General features: G+C 33.4%; 1 protein-coding gene across 1 annotated transcript in view; it reads right to left on the bottom strand.

Annotated features, from left to right (window-relative positions):
• The window catches only part of LOC108689635 (synaptogenesis protein syg-2-like), a gene marked incomplete at its 3' end in the record, with an annotated part of 148728 nt that overhangs the window by 105248 nt on the left and 28187 nt on the right, over positions 1-15293 (bottom strand). The window lies entirely within an intron of this gene.

Below are 15293 nucleotides of genomic sequence, written 5' to 3'. Positions count from 1 at the left end.
TATATATATATATATCTTTTGTTGTTCATCAAAATATTTTGTAACATTCACAATACAATACATTTAATGATGCTTTTTCAATCGTTTTTACGAAAAAGTAACGCTAAGTCACGTAAATAGGAATGGTTTATTATTATCTAACGGTGCTTTTCTGCTAAGACTACTACAATAAGGTAATTTATATGTAAATGTAATTAAACTGACATCGTTGTGAAAGTTTGCAGAGAACGTTCATTGATAAGAAAACATTTGCGGTTCTTCCGACATTTTCTTTCTGCAAAAACAATTTCGCTCTTATTATACATTATCCAGTACATAGGTAAAACGTTATATATGCATGTAATTTTTAATTATAATAAATAAAATCATAGTATCTATGCCGAAAATTGCCAATAAGTCGCGCGATTTATTTCGATATTCTTTATTAAAAAAGTTATTTAAAAAATTATAATGAATTATTGTATATAGCTTGAAATATTAAGAAATATTAAATTTAACTATGCCTATGTGTTAAAATTTAGCAACATTGGATTCATACTGATGCCCTTATAATTTCCGGTTAGAAACGCGATGAAAGATATTTCCCAGATTTCTTTATTTTTAACGGAAAGCTGATACAATTTGTTCATTACTATATCTCGAGAAAAGAATTCTTCGCCGACATCGGTCAAGAGAAATTTCATATCACAAAATTTCACCTAGAAATGTACGAGTGCTGAAACGGAAACTTCTCCTGTTTCTCTTTCTTTCTCTTTCTTTCTGTCTCTTTCTCTTTCCAAAGCAACATCAAATTAACGAGTTACCGAGAGAAAAGTTTCCGTTTTGTAGAATACAAGAGACATAGTGTATAAGGGCGAGAGAGACGAAACCGAAAGAGAGAAAGAGCGAGATGACAAATGCGCAAGCAGTGCGTAAGAGAATAGTGCGCGATGGTATTCGCTAATTAATTACCTGCAAACTATATGTGACCCGCGGTAGAAAAATTCATATCTGCATGCGAGCTACGCGCTCGCGTTTATACGGAGAGAAATTTATCGCAAGAAGCGGCGTTGAATCCAAGCCGACGTTCAATTGCTATGGCAACGATGTTACCGTTTTTGCCATCCGGCTACCGATTTAAATTATGCACTGTCCTGCTAATTATTACAACAAGAAAAATACAAAATAATTTGATGTAATGTTTTCCCGTAACAAAAATATTATAAATTTAAACCGCATATGTGAATACACACCGTAAAAAATAAAATGTTAATTTTAATTTATAAAAGACGACTATACGTCTTTAAGTTAAAAGTTAAAGTTAACATTTTATTTTTTACAGTGTAGGTATTTTAAAGAAATATTTATATTTATTTTTTCTAAGAAATTAATTCATTACATTTTCAATAAAAACGATCTGTGACAAATATCAATGTTTATGATTTATAATCTCTGATTTATAACAAGCTTTCCTTGATGTTATAGCGTTATACATAAAAAAAATTAGTAAAAAAATTATTAGTAATATAATTAGATTTCCAGTATTTTCTATTATTATTTATTCTGAGAAAAGGAAAGAAACTACTTATAGAAGAAAGTATGAGTAAATAAAAACGTTTCTGAATGCATTAAAATAAAGATGCAACGTTCATGAACCTGCTTTAGCTATTCCTATCATATAAATGGAGTTATGAAAATTCTGCGAGTTCCGCCTGAATTCCTTTGATCACCGACGAAGAATAAATACAACTCCCAAGTAACGTCTTTAATCCGATATAAAGAGCACCAAAAACATTCTTCTTCTTTGATCATCCATCGTGCTGGCGAAGGACCCCCTGCTAAAGTCACGCCGAGGAAGGCATTTTTAGAAAATCGGAAATTAAGTTATTCATCGGAGTTCAAAATCGTGAAAGTTAAAGTTTCTGCAAATAGGCAAACGAGGAGAAGAGAGAAAAGGAAGAAAGATGTGAAGAGAAACAAAAAGTTCGCCAGATGGAGAAACCTTCAAAAAAACGTTGGAGGGAAAAGTGGTATTCATTTATTGTCACAAAAATAACAGAGAATCACTTTTTATTCTATCCGGAACGCGATCCAAGATTATGGCAGGAATCGTGATCACTATCGGGAACAGAAACGATGATGACTCCGGGGAAATCAAAATGGGGGATGCAAAGAGCGCGCCATTGTCCAAGAATGACGAAGGCAATACGAATAGTTTCGAGTTACGAGAGGAATCGTCATTCGGTAACGGTGGCACGTGATAGCTGACAAAAATAAACCGAGAATACCAATTTTACATCAGTCTTAACATTTCGAGAGAGGTTAATGAAACGAATGGAAATCGTCGTTGTTTCGTAAAAAAAAAATCTTCAGTAGTTTTCATAGTAGAATTTTGTTTTTTTTGTTATTTAATTTTCATTTTTTTGGTTAGGCCTTGTAATTGTATCGCCTATTTGCGGTGTATCAATTTTTTCACTCTATCTCAATAATCCGATTCTAAGTTGCACTCAACAACGCTATTATTATTATTTAGTGGAGTGGTTTGTTAATCGTATATTTTTTTCTAAAATTATTTATTGACAAAGAAATAATAATAATTAATAAAACAATCATATTAAGCATTATCAGCGACAATAATTTAATGTTTCATTAAAAATAGAGGCTTTAATTTTCTTAATACATTAATTGATAAATTTAAAGATCGAAATGTATAGAAATAAGATTAAATGTACATTTATATTAAATGATTTTACAATAATTAAATCTAAATTTTGTATTCGTCATTGTAGATCTTATGTATTTTTTAACGATTATGCAGTTCTGTGAGATTTAAAGGAATTTCATAAATAAATATTCAGAAATATATTATCTATATGAAATATATAAATATTTGATTCTCTGAAATAATATTTTAGTTACATTTATTATCTTGTTTTCTCATCTTGCTTTCGTGTTTTATACATCGTGGAGACTTGTTCAGCTTGTTCTTAAAATTCGATTACTCCTGAAACTGTTGAGTTTAGAAGCCATGTTCGCATAACATCGTTTAATTCAGAATTACATTACAATTCGGATTTCAAAGTTGCAAAATAAAGCGAAGAGAGAACTGTCTCTGTATTAATCCGCGGTAATAGCGGCGTTTGAAATTCGGTTGAACATCCTGCAAATAGCAATAAAAAAAGAACAAAAAAGAGCAATTCTATTGTGCCCGCGTATCCAAGAACCATCAGCGCTTGAAATGCGTGACTTTTGCTTTCGAAGTGGGGCGAACCGCAGCACGTTTTCGTGTTTCACGTGAAATATCGCGTGCAAACCGCGCGTGCACACACGACATACAAACATACATAGATGCGCATACCGCAGCAACGATTTCACGTAAAACTCGGCTACACTATTTTTCCCGCCGCGGTTAAAATCGCTCGTGGTGAAAACTTGGAATAAACACGTGAATCCTTGCCAGCCGTTCAGTGCTGGCCGTGTGCGTGTGCGTGTTAAAATATGTATGACAAACGGCCGGAGAGAATGGGAAAAAGTGGGAGAAGTATTGTCAGATCATGCACAAGCGCGGCATTATGCGAGAGCGAAAGAATCGATTTTGACGTTCGGGCGGGTTGACGTGCGTTTCCGTAATGCGCGTCAAGCCGGTTGCATTTAACGTTTATCGACGGGAAATGCGGCGAAAAACTTGACGGCGCAGCGAGCGAGCGAGCGAGCGAGCGAGCGAGTGAGCGATGTCTATTTTTTTTTCCTCCACTTCTGTCGATCTCGTATTCGAAACGTCGATTGCATTTTCTGAAGAATCGCTGATGCAAACGTCGTCGTTATGGCCGGTTTACGATGAAAGAAAGCGCGAGAGATTGTACGCCAACTCCCGCAATGCCTGTATACCTTTTGAAAGGAAGGATTCTGGATGGAAATATAATAAATTCGCGTGTTCCAAATTCCCGACTCGAAAACTTTTCAAGAGAGTCTCTCAACTCTCTTAACTCGAGACTCTCGATTCGCAATTGTATCGGCATTTCCAAACTCTTAACTATCAATCGTCCATCTCCCGGATTGTCGAGCAGAACTGTTCGCCTTTCAAGATGTCAATTAAATGAACTAAGTGAAAAGTTAATGGGCGCAAAACGGTAAGTCTGATTTTAACGCGCTCCAGGATGCATCGGCAAATGCGCGAACGAAAGACCGACGGCGTGGCACGCGATCCGTTCCGCGAGTGCGGGTAAATAGGTCATTACATGATCATTTGTAGTCTAGGGGGTAGGGAATTAATTTCATACTAAACGGCCAGACGGAGGAGGGAAGGTTATGATATCGCAAATTGCAAATACTTGATACGATCGTGAACGGGCGGTCATATGATTTATCGAGCGCGCCGCACCCAGCATAGTATCGGCTATATCCTGGGATTGACATCATTTATTAGATGTAGGAAACGCGCTCGTGGCCGATAGAAACCGCAACGATATCGCGGCCGCGGCTGTAAACGAGGTCGTCGACCGGCGAATAGTCAACTGGTCGCCATATCCATCTGCCGATAGTTACGGTGAATCATCAGGACGAACGATTTCGATGTTCCTACGACCGATGCTCTCAGTTATCGCCGAATCTCTGCCGTTCGACAGTCGCGCGAGTCGAATGAGGTCGGAACCGCAATGATGACTAAATACCTGGACCGGACCGGATTGACACCCACCCGTCCACCCGCAGGACTTCAATAACGTGGTTGCACCCATTACGGGTGTCTTTGTAGCAATTTCGGTTAACAGATTTTCGTCGAATGAAATTGCGATCGGCGGTAACTCGCTGCTTTGTTGGATCTATTGATTTCTCTATATGCATACGCATATCTATATGCAAACTATGACATTCCTATCGTTGCTGCTGCGTTTCACACCTAATTAGTATTAGATTTAACGGTACGTCTTTCAAAGACCGATTTTACGGTCGACCGAGTTAATTTAGCTATATGGAAATAATCAGTTTATGTTTCATTGCTTCTGTTTTACTCTTCGAATACCTATTAATATGCAAAATATATCAATAAATATCTAAAATTTCTGATTGATTCTAAATTTCACGAATATCGCTCTAAGTAGTAAAAATAAATTTTATATTGTCAATTTTCGTGAAAATTTTGGTGTTAAATTTTTAACTCATTCAAGTATTAATTTAACATAATGTGATTTATTTGCACATTTTGTATTAAATCGATACTCAACATTTTTCAAATATAAAATAATACACTTTATGAGTAAGTATATAAATAATTGTATCATTTCTTAAAATACATATATTATAAAATATATTATAAAATAATGTATTTTAAATACTAAGTAAATTCTAAGATAAACTAGAAAAAATTTTGTTCTATAAATCAAAATTTTACTGTAACAACAGAAATTTAGTTGAAATATACCGAACAAAACTGTAATTTTACGTGAACTGAATTGTTTAATGGTATACACAAAATTTTTGTTATTTAATAACAGAGAAAATATTTTGCAAAAGCAACTAAATTTTTTAGTTATTTAAACGAAATATTTGGTTGCTGTTAAAAAATACCTCAACTAAATAGTTGCTGAAAGAACTAAATTATTTTTCCAGTTTAAATGAATAGAATATATTAATGCTAATTAATTTAACATATTATAAATAATAATTTTATTAAAAAAATGTACTTTCACGATTTGTTGTGCATATAAACTCAGTGTTATATTTTATGTTAATTTTTTACATAATATTTATGTTACTCTCTGATGTAATCGTTTTATGTTAAATCAACACAAAAATTTTGAGGCACGTCAAATATGTTAGATTTAACACAAATTTTCCTGTATATTCTTCCCTCATTTCTTTTCATTTTACATCACGAGCATTCGGTAAATTATTTCGTGCTCGGGACGACACGAGTTATGATTTTCATTACATTTCTACTGACATTGTAGCGTGTAATCAATTTAGAGTTCCTTAACTTTCACGGTTAGGAGAAGCTTATACGATTACACTTTGGTCGTATCTATTCCCATCTCGGTTATGGCAAAATCTATGTCGCACACTGGTGTTCGTAGACTTGGTTCACTCGATGCGGTTGCTCCACAGTAGTAGCGGGCATTGGAATCCGCTAGTGGTCGAGGAACGAGTATGGTCAGACTGCGGTATCGACAACTTCTTCGCTCACTGGACAGTATTAATCTCGGATAGTATATCCATACTCTGTATAGGAGACATCTTTTTTAATTATTATCCCATCGATTAAATTGATTTTACACGCATCGGTTTTAATTACCATTATAATCATATAATAAACCATATTTTACCGTAATTACGTTCCTCTGCGTTTGTTAAATAAGCTCTTATATTTTGCAACAAATTTCAATAATTTATAGTTCAAATAACGATACTAGGGACTACGGTATAAGATAAATATAACTTTGAATCGCTTTCCAATAAAGTTTATAATCGTTTTAAAAAACAGCGAGTACTTATTTATTGGTTCTCATAAATTAATTGATAAAACGCGCTAGCTATATTGTTCCTATCATTTGAAAATATGGTGTCCGCTTAGTTTTAATCTACCGTCATTAATGTCGCAATCGACCTCACGAATAACCATGGATAATGACCTCTTTGTTTCGCGTGGTCATCATTTTATTCCGGTCGGTCAGCGTAGTTATTTTAATCCAACGAGTGTCAATAGGGAGGATAACGATGCGTAAAAATTGCGCGTAATAACGAACAGCATGGTTTGCCGATTCGGGCGTATCGCAACGAGAAATCCGCCATTATGTCGCATAACTACGCGGACAATAGCGCGATAATTCCAGCCGGTGGTACGTGCATCCGGCCACGTGCGACACGTTCACACGTACACGTGTACTAACACGTGCACAAAGAGAGATACGCGCATTCATCTGTCCATGCTATGTAAGTTGACCGCACAATAGGAACGAGAAAGCAGAGGACAATTGACTCGTTGATCGAGAACGCTTCCGCGTGAGGTTGCGTTTAACTGATTGCGGTACCGGCGACACTTGGCGTTGCAAGCAGTATCGATATATCAGACGACGATACCCGCATGTGCGATTCTTCGTAATCTCTTCGTGAAGAAATGGTCTTGTAATAACGAATGATTTCGCAAGCAGTAATTGTCTTGCACCATTTTGTATGTTCGATCCTACGTTTCATTTTAACGAAACAATTTAATTTAAAATGAGCTTAAGGGTACGATTAATGTAATACAATAAATGCTTTGAAGCATTCTTTGATTGGTAATTAGTACAATTTTTTCTCTGATTAATCAATGAAATGTTTCAAAGCGAGACTTTGACCGCATCCTGACAGTAAAGACTTTACAGCGTTTAACGATAAATAGAACAGATTCGAAAATTAAAGTCCAAAATCTTGATAGTTTTCGTTTCAACTTTGAGCGGGTATACTCTCACGTATACACGAAAAGAACTTTTGCATTGCTAGAATTAAATCTCGCACAAATGCCTTTTTAACGAGAAAGAAATTTGCAAGAGAAAATTGGATAAATACACCGAGAGAAAAATTTAATATTTGTGACTATAATTGCATAATAAAATAATTAATGTAAAATAGTTATGATTGAAGTATCTAAAAATTTAGATAAATAAAAATATCAAATCTGAAAATAATTTTATTAGACTATCAAGCTAATTACGATAATTTCAATATTATTTATACTGTTAATGTTCCTATAATTATTTTGATGATTCAACAAAATTTGTTTCAGTTCTGTATTTACATAAATCTTCAGATATTTCAGCAAAATTGTTCTTTTCTATATTGAGAGAAAGAAATTATTGCAACTACTACAAATTATCTACAATTTATAGTTACTTTTAATTCCAACTATATATATTTTTGATTTTATAACTATAAATATAATTATTATTATTGATATTATGGTAGTAATAATAATAAAAGTAGAACCTCTAGTCATCATTTTACCTATGAATTATTATTATATTGTATTTATTCTTCTCCTACGAATTTTCTCTGTATTAGTAAGGCATTTCTGCAAGATTCAATTCTAGTGATGCAAAAGAGTAAAACAATTCTATTAATGTTAATAATGCAACAATTCCTAAGACAAACGTTGTCGCTTCTCGTTGACGGTAGAATAGTAAACTTGACGTAATCGCAGCACCAATTGAGATCGTTTCCACAACGGCGCGATGACGCCATGAGTTGCGGCGTTAACACCTGGTGTCAACCCCATCAGCATGTCAGCGCGATCAGCACTTCCTGTTCGACGGGAAGAGGGACAGCCTCGAGCATTCGCAGCCGCCTGCCGCGAAACTCACCAAGTTTCTCTCGCGCACAATTAATCCAGTCAGCGCCAGAAGGAATTACGCGGAATTCGCGCCCGTGCGCAGAAACTCCGCGGAAGATCCTACCGATAGGGGCTGCAATAACATACAGTACACACGGTCGTGTACTTACCAGAGACTACTCCGCTTTGCGTTTGCGGTAGGCGACATTTGCATAGGTAGATGTGTGTTGTACACACCGAGTCTGCATTCGACGGGTCGCCTTCTTTGCGGTTGGAGAAAAATGGTCGGTAAAACGACATATGCAAATGCAATGAGGTCCCGCAAGGTTTTTCTTTTTACCTCGAAATTAACTTAAATATTCTTCTCTGCCAAGCTACTCAAGTTAACAGGGAAAAAAAATATCCCATTTTACTCTTTTGAAATAATTCTTATCAACGTGTGCAGGACAACGAAAAAGCGTAAATCGAGAAAGGATTAAAATAGGACTGTACGCTGACATAGTAAGGTAACAGAAGAATATTTTAAGGGAAGAACTCGACAAGAATATCGTTAGTTTGAAAAGTTTTCAACCAACAGACTTATGAGGTGACGTTATTATCTTACAAGCTTTCATGTGCAGGGTAATTTTTAGGCTATAATCGCTCGTTGTTATAAGCTTTTCATATATGTGCACATTAAGTATTAAACGAGTGTTATTTCGTAACCAAGCAGGAAACATACATCAACAAATATTTACACATATATTGATAATGTCTGGAACATGCATTATTGCTGTAACGATGTCGCTTTATAATATCGCACGTAAACACGTATTGTTCGATCCAACAATTAGCCATAAATTATCGCCCCTCACAATCAGCCTTTTATGATATGCGAACGCGAGCAATTTTCAGTGCACAAAAGCGATCGTGCATTTCAAACGAATTTTGTCAATGATATTGTAATTTTACTGTAATACGCGTTAGATAATGGAATATTTATGCCTAAGGAGTTTTGCGTATATAGTTAAAACTTGCTAATGACATTTTAATTACTTTTGTAATATTTGTTACAATTGAACATTTTAAAATTGAAAAATCAAAAGTGTAATTTAATCGATGATAGACCATAAAAAGTTTATTTGTAAAATAATACGTTTAATAATCTTTTGAATAAAATGTTTCAGAAAATATTGTGCTAATAATTTTTTTAGAAACATAATATTTCTGATTTTATTTTTTTTACTAATTTGAATTTAATGAATTTTGTTTAATTCGTTTAATAAATAGCCACTTGAGATATGTTTTTATACCTCAGTGGCAAGAAAATGTCAATTGTAAAATATTATTTTCTATGGATATTTTACTACATATTTTAATACATTTTCGTTCTTTTTTAATAACTATTCTTTACAAATTATTAAATACGCAATTTGATTAAAAGCTCGCAATAAAAAAGCGTTATATTAATTAAAATTTTAATTTTTTAGAAATATTGTCACAAGAGCTATTTAATGTGCTCGTTCCGTTTAATATTTATTTATTTAATATTTATTTGGTTTATATTTATTTTTATATTTATTTGGTTGGTTTTATATTTATTTCTACTTGTTTCATAAAATTTACATATCTATAATGTTCTTAAATATTAATAAATAAAAAAATAATAATATATAAGTTGCTAATAATAATAATTTTAATTGAAGTGTAAAAATATCTCAGATTATCCTTTATGTGAAAGAAGAACAGGTAATTAATCATTCTGGATTAACAAAAATCAAGACATTCATAATTTTTTGATCAAATATAATGAAAAGCAAAAAACTTTTTCATAGATTAAATATTTGATGTATAGTCGTACTGCAAAATCATATTACTTGAATTCTATTTAACTACTGTGTTCTATCAGAATATTTGAGGTTTAATAGTATCTGCCGCGGAATTTAAATTTTATATCTGACTGATTGCAACGAGATAGAAACAATTTTGTTGAATGGAAAGGAAAGAAGCGCGTGCCGCTGCGTAAAACGCAGGATTCGTTGGATTCGTGTATGTCGTCGAAAATGCAATCACGATATGTTCGTTTCAAAGGATGCTGTAGATGGAGAATGAAACGGCGAGGACGAAAGGGATGAGAAGTGAAGGGCGACGGAGTAAAACTGCATCCTGGCTGCGATATCACGTTGCTCGTGTTTAAGGGGGTTGAGGGCACGCCCGTTTGCATTCGCGACGAGTATCCCGCATGGTTAAGCGCCCTCGCCAAGTGGCGTTCTCTCGTTAGCTGATGCGTCTGACGCTAAGTGCGTGACTACGCCGTATAATCTACCGACGCGTGTAATTGGAGCTTGCGCTATTTATTTTTCCACTATCTGCAATCATAATTATTCACATTGTGAAATTACTGCCGTCAAAATTCATGTTATGCACATTACAAATTATTTTATCTTGACTCTTCGATGTGATAAGCTTAAAAGATGATTATTATAAGAATCATGTCTCTTATATCTAGGTATTCATTATTTCTTTATATAGAATGCGGCTGTTGCTATATTAAAAACTGAAAATAATATAAATTATATTATTTAGGCACAATAAATCTGCGCGTAAATAGTATTAAGTGTACGATTTTCTGTCTTTTCATTTCTTATTCTTCTTCATTTTAGTGATTAATTTATCTCGCTTCTATTAACTGTATGTATTATCATATTATCTGTTAGTGTTATATTATTAGTTAAATTTGTTTTAATTATCGCTGAATTAGTTAATTGTTATTACTAATATGTTCCAGAATTATTTTATTTAATTAATTTTCTTGTTTAAGGGCTCACATTCAAAGGCACGTATGATATAGTAAATAAATACTTTATCTATTTGATATTATATTGATATTTGATGGTTTCCAGTTAAACTATAATAAATTGTTATAAAAATTATTAATTTATTGCACATAGAATATATTTCTCATAATTTTGCAACTTGCAAACTTTTCTATTATTTTAAATTATTGAAAAAACATTAAAAAATATATATCTTGTGAAGTCTTTAGAAGACGTAATTTAATAAAAATTGCACTTTATTAAATGTATACCTATATATTTAATCTTTCAATATTAGCTCTATTAATTGTAATCATTATAATAATTTTCTAAATTTTGCTTAATTGTTAAAATTATTATTAAACACTATTAAATTGTGTATTATTTTTTATCTACATCAAAAAAATAAATTTGGATTTGTAGGAAAAAGATAATGTGGATTCGGAAAACATAAAAAAGTTTTTTTAGCTAACAGAAATGTTGTTACAATAAGAATAAATATTAAAATTGATAGCAAAATCACAATTTTCATTCATCTATATTCATCTATATTAACATAAAATGTACAAAAAAAATCATTGCATGTGCAAATTAATATTTGAGGCAATAAATAACCGTATTTTGATTTGTGCGAACAGGAGGGCGCCATAATTTTTTTAAGCGCGGGTCACCTATAAATCCTAATATTTTTATCATACATTATCCGGGAACATACACAGTTCGTGTGCTTTTAGTAGGTCAGTGTATCATTTTATTCGCGAAAGAGCGTTCGCTCGTAGTAAACGCAGCTCATTCGGCGAACGTTGAGACTTTAAAGAGAATTTAAAGCTCTGCATCCTCTACGAGGAAATGATCCGTTGCCGTGCGGACGAAGAATGGTTTTGGAAAACCCGTTTTCGCGGCGCTTACTGCCACGACGATTCCTCCACGGCTACATTTTACGACAACACAGAACACCACAATTGTATACCGTTAAAACTAAAATATCGTCGCTGAGATAAAACCGCAGCTCCTTCAAACGGGATGCCATTTCTCTTTCGCTCGGGGATCACAGTTTTCTATCCCCGGCTTGTCCCGACTGAGCTGCGTTCATCAGTAACTTTATCTTACATCTTGTAAAAAGGAATGAATATTTAACTGTGAGTAAAAACATAAAAATGCACATGAGGAATTTACAAATTGTAACCGTGTTAAAATTACACCGAAATTGTCTGAAAACTATAATCTTTAAAGTGCATTCCAAATAAGCGATTCATATTATGTTTACTTTTGAAAAGTACTGTAAGAAAAATCGAACTCGAACACCTTCAGTAACAATGTTAATAACACCGAATTAAATAAAGTGCAATATTCTTGTTGTCCGTCGAAATTTATGCAACGAAACTATGCTCTCGACGGTCCTGCCGCGATTATGCAAAACGTGACACTCTGCGTAACTTAATAATGTCACAACAAAAAGAAATTCGCGGTCGTGCAAGAAACGCTATTTACGGCGACGTAACTGCAATCATGCTGTCCGAGAAATTTGTTTACAGTACTGCCACTGCTTTTTGCCCGAGTCGGCTCTCTCAACTCGCAGCTATAAAATCCTCGTAACTATAAAATCCAATAATAATGTCACGACCGTTTGGCATACATGTTTTTTCAGAAGCAAATATATTCCGCAAAAATCGCACATATTCATTTGAAAAAAAATCCTTTAGGATAAAAACTCTTATTTTTTCGAAATAACATTAAAAAAATTAAACTCGATTTATATGCATCACAAATATCAAATAAAAAATATTGAAAACGTCGGTGCAAAAGTGATTCTCATTTTCAGTTGTAATATTAGTTATTTATTAGTATCTAACTCAGATAAAGCTGGTTAGAAATTTGATTATAAATTTTTGAAGGATAATAGCCAGATGTTAATTACATGGAAAGAATTTCGATTTTCCCAAAGTATCTAAACAAAGCTTTGACAAAGTATTTAAACAAAGTTTAACTAAACAAAGATTTGAAAATACCAATAAGGATTTTACAATCAGCCCAGTATTGGGCTAGTACAGACTGTAATGGTTCAGGTACTGGCGCAATACTGACAAATTATTGGCTCAGTACTGGTTAAATATTGGATGATAACTTGGGCCCAATACTGATGGTACTGACTCAGTCATTTTAGTTATTTATTTGCCAGTGATAGTTCAGTATTGACTGACAGACTTTGGCTGTCATTTGCGAGGGACAATCCCAAGTATTGATTGATAGAACCTTTATCGTTAGTTGACAATTGTAACGTGAGTTGGTTGAGTGTGTTGGTTTTGTTGTGCTGGCGATCCTAAATATATGGATAATTTTATTTAGATCATCAAAATAATTATGTAGAAATGCTAAAATTGATTATTGGAATATCAGAACTTTTTGTGGTATTGCTCATCATGCTTGAGAGTTTGGCGTAATTATTTGGATGTCCCTAATAAAATTATTTTCAAATATGTATTTAGCTAATAAATTTTTTAATACTTCATCAACATTGTTCTTTCCATGTATTCATTGATTAATTGAAGATTAATGAAATATAATTTGTACAAGCATCGTTATTTGATATCAAACAAAATTCTATACAACGCATATAACTTCGTTTTTTTGTAAATTATAAAATAATTTCATTTTTTTAATAAATTAATTACAAACAAGTGACAAACAATTTTTCAGAATTGAAGTATATAACAGCAACACAAAGAAAGCTTTGTAATTTTATTAGCTATAAAACCTAATGGCAAATAAATAAAAATGTATGCGTTGTGGGATACGTTCTATGTGCAGAGAAAGACTGAAGTATTTTTCGCGATAAAAACGCAAGGTGCTTTCAAGCTTGAACGGTGATCTGGATTTTATGGGGTTGCTCAATAAAGACGATATTTACGAGGATCGAATTGGCTGTCGAGAGAAGTAACGTATAACAGATGGAACGCGGGGTCGATTTGTGGCTTAACGAAATCCTTGCCCCATCGTGGTCTCCTCGTATTCGAGGCTTTCGTACCGCGACGACGTACCGGAACGATAAACTAACAGGATATACAAGTAACGAGATCGGAAACGTGGAAATCGAAAGGTGGGAGCACACGCCATCGCATCCCGAGTTGCCAGAGTTTGGAATTTCTTTCTCGTTTGTGGACATAAAAGGTTTGTGTTCTAGTAGAGACTAGAAATGTCGTTAGAAACATAGATACTTAGAGTATATAGAATAAAATACAATCCTTTTACCTAAATGTGTCACTTGATAAAACAATAAATAGAATATTTAAAAACTCAAGAATGAAACGAAAAAAATTATTTCAAGAAGATTTATTTACAGCTGCCTCTTCTTAAATAATATATAGCTACGTTTTGTCAATAATACGATTAAAAACTTTATGGAATATATAACAAGAAAATGCAGTTTAATAATGATGGAGATTTACCAAAATTAAATTTAATTCAAAACGAATAGCCAACATTGATGATTATTGATATATCCGCAGTTTGAATCGAGACCGACACATTCGACATATGTCAATACAAGAAGCTAGATCGCATGAAATGTCGATAGCATTAAATTCACCCGGTGAATTTAATTAACTACTAAATTATTTTCATGTAAAATTCCGATAGGAGATGCGTTCTGCGACGGTGCTTAAACAACGTTCCACCGAATATCCATATCAAAACGAGTAATATCACAGCTGCCACTTGACATCGCAATATCAATAAAGACCGGACAATGCCGTCGCGGTAATAACTGAACGAAGTTATTGCAAATTAACGTTTTATTCCGCAATTTGATACGTGATCATAACGTGACGCAAATGACTCGTGACATTTACTCGATAAAGACGTTATTTCATGACTGACGTGACTTTTCCTGTAATGTCACAACGAGAAAATCAAAACGACATGTGTAATGTAATGTCATGCACGCACAATCGCCTTGCGATGCATACGTAAACGCATGTCTTCTCACGAGAGAATAGAGATACAACAAGAGAATTTTATAGACAGAACGCGTCAGAGCTATTATTCAATTGCTGCATTTAAAAGAGCTTTTGAATAATTTTAACTAAACCAATTGTTGCTGATTTATATTGTATACACTGAGAGAACAATTTTTGGTGTTTGTGACTATAATTACATAATGATAATTATTACTGTAATAATATTAGTATAATAATAATTATATTTATAATATATATAGG

This window comes from Atta colombica, unplaced genomic scaffold (genome assembly GCF_001594045.1).
Source record: "Atta colombica isolate Treedump-2 unplaced genomic scaffold, Acol1.0 scaffold274, whole genome shotgun sequence".
Taxonomy (NCBI): domain Eukaryota; kingdom Metazoa; phylum Arthropoda; class Insecta; order Hymenoptera; family Formicidae; genus Atta; species Atta colombica.
This window is presented reverse-complemented; position numbering and strand designations above follow the sequence as displayed.